Source organism: Geotrypetes seraphini, chromosome 1, assembly GCF_902459505.1.
Source record: "Geotrypetes seraphini chromosome 1, aGeoSer1.1, whole genome shotgun sequence".
In the NCBI taxonomy this organism is placed as follows: Eukaryota; Metazoa; Chordata; class Amphibia; order Gymnophiona; family Dermophiidae; genus Geotrypetes; species Geotrypetes seraphini.
In genome coordinates this window covers 378,224,718-378,237,331 of record NC_047084.1, presented here as the reverse complement: position 1 = coordinate 378,237,331, position 12,614 = coordinate 378,224,718, and positions in this window count along the sequence as shown.

The window sequence follows — 12,614 nt, the reverse complement described above, 5'->3', positions numbered from 1 at the left end:
CCATCCCATCCCCGCACGTCTTGTCACTGTCCTTGTCCCTACCCCAATCCTGTAAACTCTGCCCTAACTGTACAAGCCTTGAACACTTATGATTTTAAAGTATTTGAGGCTTGTGCAGATGAGGACAGAGCTTGCTGGAATGTGACAGAGACAGGAAAAGAATTCACAGGGACAGGAAAATGAGCTTCCGCAGGGAAAAATGTGTTCCTGTGTCATTCTCTAGTCCTGAGGACTATTTGCTCAGTCTCCGTGAAGGCTCTCCCTGACCCTCACTCCCCGGGTCACACATACAACTCCACCAGACCCCCTACCAGTCATCAAGCTTGAGCCCCCTTGAACTCCAAGCTCTACCAGGCAGGCTGGTATATCATGCTTACCAAGGGTTAGGCCAAAGCCCTTGGGGGTCACCTGGTTCCTGAAGGAGCCTCTGCTCTTCTCAGCTCTTAGCTTGGGAACTGTCCGTTTCAGCACTTTAGTTCACTCAGAGTGAGAGACAGCTCCCAGCAGCCTATGGAGGATCTTATGTAAATTAGCTCCTTCTTTCTGCTGCTCAGACTCCCTCTGCTGGCTTGTAACAGGAACTTCATCCTATCACAATAACCCTACCTTTATATTCCTTCCCTTCATACATGGAATTTCTATCCATATGGATTCCATACTTGTCAAGAAGATTGTTTATTTTGTTTGATTCAATTCCCTCTTTAACATATAGCGCAACTCTCCTCCAATTTGACCTACTCTATCCTTACAATATAATTTGTACCCAGGTAACACAGTGTCCCATTGATTGTCCTCCTTCCACCATGTCTATGAGGTGCCTATTATATCTACCTCATCATTCAGTGCTATATACTCTAACTGTCCTATTTTATTTTGTAGGCTTCTAGCATTTGTATATGGATATTTCAATTTCTGTTTCATCCATGTCATCTTCTCACCAGGACCCTCAGCCTTAGACCTCAAACTCTTCCTGCATCTTGTGGGGCCACCACTGGTCCTCTGGTCCTCTGATGAGAAGATGACATGGATAATTTGAGTCCTTTATTCTGCCTTCCTCTTAAGCACGCCTGACTTTCTTTCACAATTATTGAAACCTCTCTATTGGGACTCCCTAAATATCCTGTTTCAATAGTATCCTTCAAAGATACTTCATACCAAACCATCTGCTCCTAGGAGACTGTCGACTTCCCCTCCCCCATCTCAGTTTAAAAGCTGCTCCATCTCCTTTTTAAACGTTAATGCCAGCAGCCTGGTTACATCCCTGTTAAGGTGGAGTCCATCCTTTTGGAACAAGCTCCTCCTTTCTCAGAAGGTTGCCCATTCCTAACAAATCTAAATCCCTCATACCTGCACCATTGTATCAACAATGCATTGAGACTTTGGAGCTCTGCCTGCCTCTTGGGTCTTGTGTGTGGAACTGAGAGCATTTCTGAAAATGCTACCCTGGAGGATCTGGATTTCAGCTTTCTACCTAAGAGCCTAAATGTGTCTTCCAGAACCTCCCTCCCATATTTTCCTATGTCATTGGTACCTACATGTACTAAGACAGCTGGCTTCTCCCCAGCACTATCTAAAATCATATCTAAGTGACGCGTGAGGTCCGCCACCTTCGCACCAGGCAGACAAGTGACCAGACACCCAGCTATCTACATGCCTAATGATCATAAGAACATAAGAACATAAGAAACGCCTTCACTGGATCAGACCGAGGTCCATCCAGTCCGGCGATCCGCACACACGGTGGCCCATTTAGGTACTCCTTTTTGGAGACCCGAATTTCTCGTATCCCTCAATATGATTTGCAAGAAAGTGTGCATCCAACTTGCGTTTGAAACCCAGAACAGAAGTCTCTGCCACAACCTCCTCCGGAAGAGCGTTCCAAGCGCCCACCACTCGCTGTGCGAAACAGAACTTCCCGACATTTGTCCTGAACCTGCTGCCACTCAGTTTCAGGCTATGATCTCTTGTTCGTTTCACATCCGAAAATGTTAGTAATGCTGCTTCCTGGTCTATTTTATCAAATCCTTTTAATATTTTAAAAGTCTCAATCCAATCCCCAGCCCCAGCTTTCGGAGGCGTTCTTTGTAGCACAAATTTTCCATTCCTTTGACTAGTTTCATGGCTCGCCTCTGCACCCTCTCCAGCAGAGTTATATCCTTCTTAAGGTATGGAAACCAGTGTTGGACACAGTATTTCAAATGCGGTCTGACCATTGCTCTGTAAAGTGGTATTATGACCTCTCCCGATCTACTCGTGATCCCCTTCTTAATCATGCCTAACATCCTGTTTGCTTTCTTTGCCGCCGCTGCACATTGAGCCGAAGGCTTTAGGGTTCTGTCAATCAGTACCCCCAAATCCCTTTCCTGTTCGCATTTAGCTAATGTCACCCCCAACATCCTATACTCATGTTCTTTGTTTCTCTTTCCTAGATGCATCACCTTGCATTTGTCTATATTAAAATTCATCTGCCACTTTGTCGCCCACATTTCCAGCTGGTTCAGATCCTTCTGAAGATCCTCGCAGTCACTTAGAGAGTCAACCGCCCGACATAGTTTTGTATCATCTGCAAACTTTATTATATCGCATGTTGTTTCCTCTTCTAGGTCATTTATGAAAATGTTGAACAGGATAGGCCCGAGAACCGAGCCCTGGGGTACACCGCTAGTTACTCTCTCCCATTCCGAGAATTTCCCATTTATGCTGATCCTCTGCATTCTGTTCTCTAGCCATTTACCGATCCATCTGTGGACTTCACCTCCTATTCCATGGTTTAATAGTTTTCTCATAAGTCTTGCATGAGGAATCACCAACTACAACAGCTGTCCTAACCCTTCCCTTCTGAGAAGAAGCCTTTAGAGATGCATCCTCGGTGAGAGCGGATATTGCATCCTCTGGTGGGCAGGTCCTGGTTACAGAATTATTTCCTACTACACCAGGGTGATGCTCTCCTTCTAGGAGACCTCTCTCCTCCAAAGCAGCACAGGGGCTGCCAGACTGGAGGTGGGACTTCTCTACAATATCCCTGTAGGTCTCCTTTGTGTACTTCTTTGTCTGCCTCAGCTACTCCAAGACTGCTGCTCTAGCCTCAAGGGAACAGACTTGTTCTCTGAGAGCTAGGAGCTCTTTGCAGCGAGCACACACATGTAATTCTCGCCAATTGGGAGATAATCATACATGTACACTCAGTGCAAAAGACCCTCTTACTGCTGGACTACTATCTTCATCTTATTATTGAGTTAATTAAGTAAACCCTATTAAGCTACTAGAAATATATTAGACTAGTATAGAGAGCTTTATTTTATGCTTTATTCTGTAATAAAGCGTGCAACTTTTAAAAATGCTTCTTCCATGGCCATTCCTCTTTTGAGCTATACACTAGAGAATTAGGGGACCAAGCATTATAGAATAGCATGCAGTCAGATGCATGCTCAAATCCTAATTAGTGCTAATTATCATTAATTGGTTGTTAGTGACCAATTATTGCTCCTTAAGGGCTCATTAGCCAATTACATTGTGTGTGCATCTCAGGATCGTGCCCAAATTTGGACACTATATACTATATACGAAGGGCTGCTGAAAGTTCCCAGCCCAACCAAGAGAAGTTAAGTGTTTCTTTCTTTTTTTGATATGCACAATTTCGAATGTTGAAGTACAAGAATTCATTTGAAGTAAAAGTACAGATTAGATTTCTGAAGGACCAATGATTGAATGCACAACTCCAGTATGGGCATGAACAAAAATTAGTCTACAGGTGTATGAGGTCCTTTTGTATCTGTACCTAGTATATAGACACAGTTAGCACATATTGTATTGAGGTTTTACTCTCCATTTATGTGTCACATGCTAATTTTGCCATTGCTGCACGGCCATTAAAGAAAGTTACCATGTGATCCCCCTACCACCACCTATTTTATAGGTAGTAAAGGCCAGATTCTATAAACTGTGCCTAAGTGTGCCTACATTGTAGGCACTGCTCTCTGTGGTTGTTAATCAACTGCTGGGCGCCGCTTGTAAAATCATACCTAGTGGAGTCTAAGTGGATTTAGGCATTTCTAGGTGCTGTTGAGGTAGGTGCTGGTACATTAGGTTTTACCAAGACTAATTTACCAGAGCCTATCTTGCACACCTAGTGATGCCTACATTTACCATGCCTATTTCCCACCCCTAACCACACGTACTTTTGAGAAGGCACTTCGTCTTAGGTGTTGCTAGGTGCCAGCTTGGAACTTTTGGTTAATTTTTAAAAAATGTATGTCAATTAACTTCAGTGGTGCAGTCAATTACCATGCCACTTAAGCTAATTAACATCATTTGGGTTGTGTGCGGATTTTAGTTAGGCACCGCTAGTCGGCCACAATCAGGGAGTCTAGGGATTCTTAACGTAGGCATTGTTTATAGAATCTGGCCCTAAGGGCCCACATGCTAATCCCATGCTAATCAATTAGTGTGGGGCATTGACTCACATGCTGCTTAGCACTATCGCACTCACTCTCCACCCCAAAACATGACCCCTTTGTGAAAAATAGAAAATATATTTTTACCACATGGTGTACGTGCACAAGCAGGCAGGTTTACTGCAAGATGCCAGCACACATCCCATGGTAAGTCTTTTTAATGTGTAGAACAATGAAGAAATAGAAGAGGTTGACAGCTTCATTTTCCTTGGGTCCTTCATCGATCACAGTAGCGGTTCGACAGCAGAGATTAAGAGTCGATTAGCACTGGGGCATGCAGTCATGGTGAGCATGGACCAAATACGGAAGTGCAAGGACATCTCAGTCAACATCAAACTAAGACTGATCACTACCATTGTGTTCCCAATCACAACGTATGGCTGCGAGGCATGGACACTCACAAAAGCATATAGAAGAAAAATTGATGCCTTTGAGCTGTGGTGCCGGAGAAGACTTCTACGAATCTCATGGATAGCTAGGATCACCAACAAAGATGTTCTTGATTTTAGAAACCCAGAATTGTCCCTGGAAGGCAAGATTACCAGGCAGAAACTGATCTATTTTGGACATGTGATGAGGGCGAATTCACTAGAAAAGGAAATTTTACTTGGAATGGTCAGTAATAAAAGGAAGCAGGGGAGACCAAAGGCCTGTTGGCTGGATACCATCAAGAATGAACATCAAGTAATTGAAAGAAGCATGGTGAGGACTGGCCTACAGAGTATCCAAGGGTCAGACATGACTGAATGGATAGTAGTAAGCACGCACTAGCACTTGCCAGAGTTTAGAAAAAGGACCCTTTTATGTGTATGTGAGATAGTTTGCATATGCTCAGTGGACAACCTCTTTGCAAATAGTGCACACTCTCTCAAAAGAATATGGTCTATTATCAGCAAACACTAAAACATTACTTTTCTTGGGGTTTTTTCCTGTTCGTTTCATTTCACAACAATATGCAACAAATTGGGATATGTTGTTGACCTTTCTTATATCATTGCAAATGACTCCTCTTCCCTAGTAAGTGTTGTTTTTGGTGCACAATGATATCATATTTTATATATAGATTGTGTGCAAGTATTACGGTAACTCCATTACCCAGTGTACCCAGCATGTGTAACTGGGAAAAAACACATAAAAATAAGTGGCCAGATAACCAGGGCGACAATTAAATCATGTGTACAATTCTGCAGACCGCACCTTCAAAAAGATACAAACAGGTTAGAGTCAGTCCAAAGGGTGGTTACTAAAATAGTTAGTGGTCTTCATCATAAAGCATGTGGGCAGACTTAAAGATCTCAGTATGTATACTTTGGAAGAAAGGAGATATGACAGGGACAAACTCTGTTTTGTACCACCAGCACAGAACTCATGTAAACTGCTCTGAATTGACTCCTCAGTCATTAGTAGAAGCTTACAATAAACAATAATATTCAGTGGTGCCAGCTGTTTAAATGGTACCACTGAAAGTGCATGTGGTTGATGATTCTACATGTCAGGGATGTTTTTTTGTTCAGGGTGCAGCTTTCGGTTGCACTTCCCTGCTGGTGTTGCATGGAAAGAGCTGCCTCTGTGGCTTGGGGATGGGGGGGAGGGGAGGGGCAGAAGCTGAATGGGATTTGAGGGAATGAAGGACAGAAGTAGGGTGAGACTTAGGGGCAGGGACAGCGAAGGATAGCAGAAGTTGCATGGGACTTGGAGGAAGGGATAAGAAGAACATAAACTAGATTGAACTCTAGGGAAAAGGGCAAAAGCTGGATGGAACTTGGGGAAGGAGAAGAGATGCAGAAGCTGGATGTGAGGGAAAGAGGAACAATGCATAAAACATTTAAGTCTACATTGAAAACTTTATTTTTGTTTGTTTGTGCTTTTGGACTATATGTTTTTTTTCTCTATCCTTGTGGGATTTGTGAAGTTTTTCTGTATGTATGATAGAAAATAAACATTTAAATATGCATTTAAGCATTCCATTGTAATTATGAATTTTAAATTGTAAACCGCTTGACCTTTATTGATAAGGCAGTACATCAAATGAATAAACTGTAAACTGTTTAATTTGTGCATATAAATTATTCACAGAGAAAGTTGTATTCACCACTCTGCATATAATTTTTGCGCCAGTAACTAACCTGCTCCAAACTCCATCTCTTAGTATATGTAAGTTTTATGTACAAAATTATGTATCTGACCAGGGCAATGGGCAATTTTTTTAAAGACTTATGTGGTCAACATTGATGCCAATTGCATAATTGTTTTTAAACATCAGGCCCATGGTCTTTATTTAGAATTTGTTACATCATACACACCATATAGATGGCCATTCCATTAGATAATGGAATGGCCAACAAAGGCCTTACCTGTCTGCTGGGTTATAACTGTGAGCAATGTCAGCTTAGTAATTCTCAAAAACAGTCTTTTTTTTTTTTTTTCTTCTTCTTCTTTGTTGATTGCTGAAGAGATGGGAAGATACATATGCTTTTTTTCAGACAGGAAAATGAAATTTCTTAGCTTTAACTGCCTATACTATCATCTAGAACAGGGGTCTCAAAGTCCCTCCTTGAGGGCCGCAATCCAGTCGGTTTTTCAGGATTTCCCCAATGAATATGCATGAGATCTATGTGCATGCGCTGCTTTCAATGCATATTCATTGGGGAAATCCTGAAAACCCGACTGGATTGCGGCCCTCAAGGAGGGACTTTGAGTTCCCTGATCTAAAAGGATTATAAAAGGACGTCTGCCCTATATTGGCTGGCATGTAACGGCTCCTGGCTGGCTAAATAGTACATAGTTGGCTATCCAAAAATATTCAGTGGGAGATGGCTGGCTATCCTGCATTGAATATCCCATTTGGCGGTCTAGCGAATGACCAAACATGTCGCACACTATAACTGGTCACCGCCAATATTCACTGGCTCGTCAGCTAAGTTCAGTGGCCAGATAGACCCACCTAAAAAGCAGGTCTTTCTTTCACCACTAGGACTTAGCTAGCCGCCTGATGAATATCAATTTAGCCGGCTATGTCTCGGAGGCCAGAACTCCCCCCCCCAAAAAAAAATTAAATGCTGATTGCCGGATATGGCACCATCATTGAATTCTCATTTTGCCACCGACCGTAGGAGATAGTCAACCCCTGGGTTAGGGTTACCAGACGTCCGGATTTCCCCGGACATGTCCTCCTTTGCAGGACATGTCCAGGGGTCCAGACTGCTTTTCAAAAAGCAGCACTATGTCTGGGTTTTGAAAAGCTTTTATCAAATCGCCGTTGGGCAGGAGAGCATCTGTGCATGCATGGATGCCCTCCTGCCTGACAAGAGCAGACAGCAGAGGGCGGGGCTAGGGTAGGATTGGGGGCGGGACTGGGGCATGACGGGGTGGGGATGGGTGGAACTGTGTGGGCCTAGGGGCGGGTCTAGGGGCCCGGATTTTCCAAACGGAAAATCTGGTGACCCTACCCAAGGTGTCATCCTTGACACACACGGGAGTTGGCTGATCAAACCTGCAATGCACTAAGGACCTGATTGAAGGATCAGGCAAAATTACAAGAAAGATCCTTATTTACTAATGTATATTGATCTATATTAATGCATGTTAAATAATACAAACTCTGACTCAGTGGGGCCTATTTACTAATTGTGCATTTGAACTTATGTGTGCTGATGAACATTAATGCTTGTTCACTTGTTGATGCATATTAGTAAATGTGATTCTAAAAGTCTGAAAATCTATCTTACACTGTTTTGAAAAATCATCTATTTGCTTAAGGATTTTCGCAGATTTTTACAAAGCCGCAGTAGAGGTTTCTATTAGAGAATGACACGGGGACCATTTACCGCGGTAAACCGTGGTCACCGCAGTAAATCCGCAGGAATGGAGACATTTGCAACTGGTTTACCACAGGAATGGGGACAAAACCTTTCACCGCCCCATGGGAGCGGAGAAAAGTCTTGCTCCTGTGGTAAAAAAATTGCGCCCATGTCAGACTCGGCATCTCCTCTCCAGCTCCTCTTGCACCTATTTTACCTTCAGGAGCCAGCCATGCCACAATGAAGACAGAAGGAACCCAAAACCAAAGCCTAAGATCAATGTGATTTGAAGAAAAAAATTACCAGACAACAAAAAGTAGAAAAAATAAATGTATTTTATATTTTGTGATTAGAATATTTCAGATTTGAAATATGTATCCTAGAGCTGGTATTAGACATAACTGGGGACCGCAAAGCTCAGGCTGTGTTTCTTTAGCTTCCAGCTGGCTTAGGGTTCTCTCTGACCAGGGGGAAGTTACCCTAGTTGCTCTACCCTAACACTATTCCTACCATGTGTGACTGAATTATTCTGTTAGCTTGATTTTTCTGTGTAGCATTCTGTAGTAATTTGGTTTGCTCAGTTTTCACAATAGTGGAGGGGATATTTGTGAAAGGGAGGGGAGACAGGGGTTTTGTTGATCCTTGCTGTGTATTATTTTTGTTTATAAAATGACAATTGTACAGAATAGTCTCTTTTTATACTTTAATAAAATAAGTTCAGTATAAAATCATAACTATTCAAGGCTTGTGCAGATGGGATCTGACAGTTTGTGGGGTGGGGACGGGGACTGAGCTCACGGGACGGGGCAGGGACGGGCAGGGATGAGCTCACGGGGATGGGGTGGAAACGTGATAAATTTTTTTCCCTGTGTCATTCTCTAGTTTCTATTGCGAGCTTGCAAGGTAAATGCTCTGACCCTCATAAAATTCCTATGAGTGTCGGAGCATTTACTTCGCCAGCCTGTGGTAGAAACCTATACTGTGGCTTTAAAAGGAGCCCTTAATTTCCTAGTACACAGAGAAAGGAAAATATTGCTCTCCAAAATGCAAGTGATCAAAAAGTATGGTGGACTCTTTCTGCCTTTCAAGATTAACGTAATGATCAAGCAAAAATGCCATGGTACGTTTTGCAGATTTTACTTTGCACATTTCCCTGTGTCATTTTTTCCCCTTCATGCAATGTCAGGGAATGAACGCCTTCAGTAAAAGATGTTGTTATTTCAGAATTACTTAAGTGTAATAACCTGGAGGCTGTTTGTTGTTTTGCTCAATCCTGAAATCATGCTAAAGCCCGACATGAAAGACTGGTTTTTTGTCCTGGGATGATAAATCATTTCGACTTTACTCCTTAATAAAAATAAAATCACACTGAAGTACATGTTTCTTAAGACACAGTCATCTTGAAAAAGTAAGGGATCCTGCATAATAGGAGAAGAACTTCAGGTCTAACTTCAACATACAGTCAAACCTCGGTTTGCGAGTAACGTGGTTTGTGAGTTTTTTGCAAGACGAGCAAAACATTCTTGCAAATCTTGTCTCGCAAACCGAGCATTGACTCGACTTGCAAACACCACCTCCCCCCGCTCGTGAATGCCCCCTCCCCCCCCCGCCTGAACAGCATTCAACCTTACCCCCCATCTGGCACCGGCACGCAGCCCACAAGACGTGCCAGTGAAAGAAGTTCCTGCCTCTTGCCTGGGCCTTGAGCATTTGCGCATGCTCAAGGCCTTCTGGTTCTTGCTCTCTCCGAGATTCTTGGAGATCTCTGAGAATCTCGGAGAGAGCGAGAGCCAGAAGGCCTTGAGCATGTGCTGATGCTTAAGGTCCAGGCAAGAGGCAGGAACTTCTTTCACCAGAACTGGAATGTCCTGTGGGCTACATGCCAGTGTCAGATGGGGGGTAAGGCTGAATGCTGTTTGGGCGAGGAGTGCCGGTTTGTGTGGGGGGGGAGCATTCGCGAGTTGGGGGGAGTGATGCCAGTTCTCGGGGGGGGGGAGTGGAGCAGCGCTGCTGGCCTCGGGGGATGGGTGTAGGTGGGAACGTATCAAGCGAGTTTCCCTTACTTCCTATGGGGAAACTCACTTTGCTATACGAGTAATTTGGTTTACGAGCATGCGTCTGGAACGAATTATGCTTGTAAACCAAGGTTCCACTATATTCTCTTACAGCAGGCTTGTCCAAGATCAATCTTTGAAGTCTGCAAATAGACCAGGTTTTCAGAATATCCCTAATAAATATGCGTTCGAATAATCTGCATATAATGGATACAGTGGGCATGCAAATCAATCTTATGCATATTCATTAGGGATATCCTGAAAACCTGGCACGTTTACAGCCCTTGCGAACAGAACTTAGACAAGTCTGACATACCCTAATAAGTCCAGCCCTGCCATAGTTTTTTTTTAAATTTTTTTTTTAAGTTCAGCATTAGAGGAACATGATTTTTACATATTTTAGTAAGAGCTGGTTTGCTAAGGCTATAAACCAGGCATCAAACTGAACTTGAAACAAAAGCTAACAGAATATATTGTTTTTTTCCCCTGAATGGAACGGTGCCTGGTCCATTGTTTGAAAGTTCATTTTGAATCTGAATCAAAGTAGACTTAAAATATGCACTTCCACTGGGTGTATCTGGCTTGAGAAAGGTGTTCCAGCTCCTATGCAGCTGTTTTCCCCCACTGCCAGACAGAGATCACAACGTACTAAAATCCAGGGCCTGCCCAGCTACTAGGTGAACTAGAAGACCATCTAGTGTGGCAGAATTTAGGAAGGCCAAGATGTTGCTCAGCGCACGCGATAGATAGCCTTCCAATGTATCACTATTAACCCCTATTTTCTCTTGGGCTGGCTGGAAGATTAAAGAAACATCGGTGCTGGGTGGGTCCAGTAAGCGCAGACCCATACTGAAGCATGGCTTTGTCCTGACCATCATCTGAGACTTTCTGTTGGAAGAGTATAGGACCAAGCAGCACTTCAGATCAGGTCTGTATTTACTGGGCTAATACAACACCAATGCCTCTTTGATCTTCAGACTGACCAGGAAGGAGGTAAGGCAATAGCAGACCTAACACTGAAACGGGAAGAGGGGAGATGCTGGATGTAGGACGGGGGTGGAAAAGTAGATATGAGAAGCTGGCCATCCGGGGAAGGGGGTGCTTTAGAGTTGAAGAGGAGATGCTTGATTGAATAATAATAACTTTATTCTTTTATACCTTCATAACCAAAAGTTCTAGGCAGTTTACACTAAAAAGAGCTGGACAATCAGCGAAATACAATAATACAGTAAAAAATACAAATATTTGTAAAATAGAATTTCAATAATAAAACTCTCATTAAGTAATAAACTTATCGAACAAAATGATCTTAATTAAATTCCGAAAACAGCAATGGGATAACATAGCTTGCTGAATACATTTACCTAACCAAGATTGTTGCCTACCAGCTTGAAATGCTAGGGTCCTATCTAAGAAAGTCTTATACCTACACCCATTAATTTTTGGATAAGCAAATAAGTAGAAGTTTCTAGTTTCTCTTGATGGTCTATGCAACACAAAATGAGGAAAAAGGTAAGCTGGAGACAATCCCGATATCAGCTTAAAGCAGATACAGGAAAATTTGACTAATACTCTTGTCTCCAAAGGCAGCCAATGAAGTAAACAATAATATGGACTTTTTAAAACCAAAAATCAATCGAACAGCTGTATTCTGAATTATCCTTAATTTCCTTAGAATTTTTTTGGGCGCTCCTAAATAAATGATGTTACAATAGTCTAAAATAGATAAAACTAATGCCTGCACCAATAGTCTGAATGATAAAGGATCAAAATATTTTTTTATGGTTCTTAATTTCCACAATGTAAAAAAGCATTTTTGTACCACTAAGTTTGTGAGTTCTGCTAGTGTTAAATGTCGGTCTAGTGTGACTCCCAGAATTTTGATAGATTTAATAATCGGGTAGTCATGACCATTAAGATGAAGCAATGAGTTTGTTATTTTGTCGTTGGGACTAGCCAAGAAAAGTTTGGTCTTTTCCATATTGAGTTTCAGTTTGAAATTAATCGTCCACTGTTCTATCTGAGTCATAATAGAAGATATCTGGTTTAAAATTTCATTGGTGTCCAATACCCTTAGACTAATCCTGCTCAAACCTGTATTAATTCCTAGTGAGATCACTGTAGCCCCTCAATTCCTAAGACAGACAACTGAGGGATCTTATACTATCTTGCCACCTGGTCCTCTTTTCCCTTGAATTTTCATGTACTCATAGTTGATGATCAAACCACCTGAGATTCTATTATGGATCATTCCCTTGATATGCCCACCACTAAGGGCATCTTCTATTGAACTGTGCTAGCAGTTT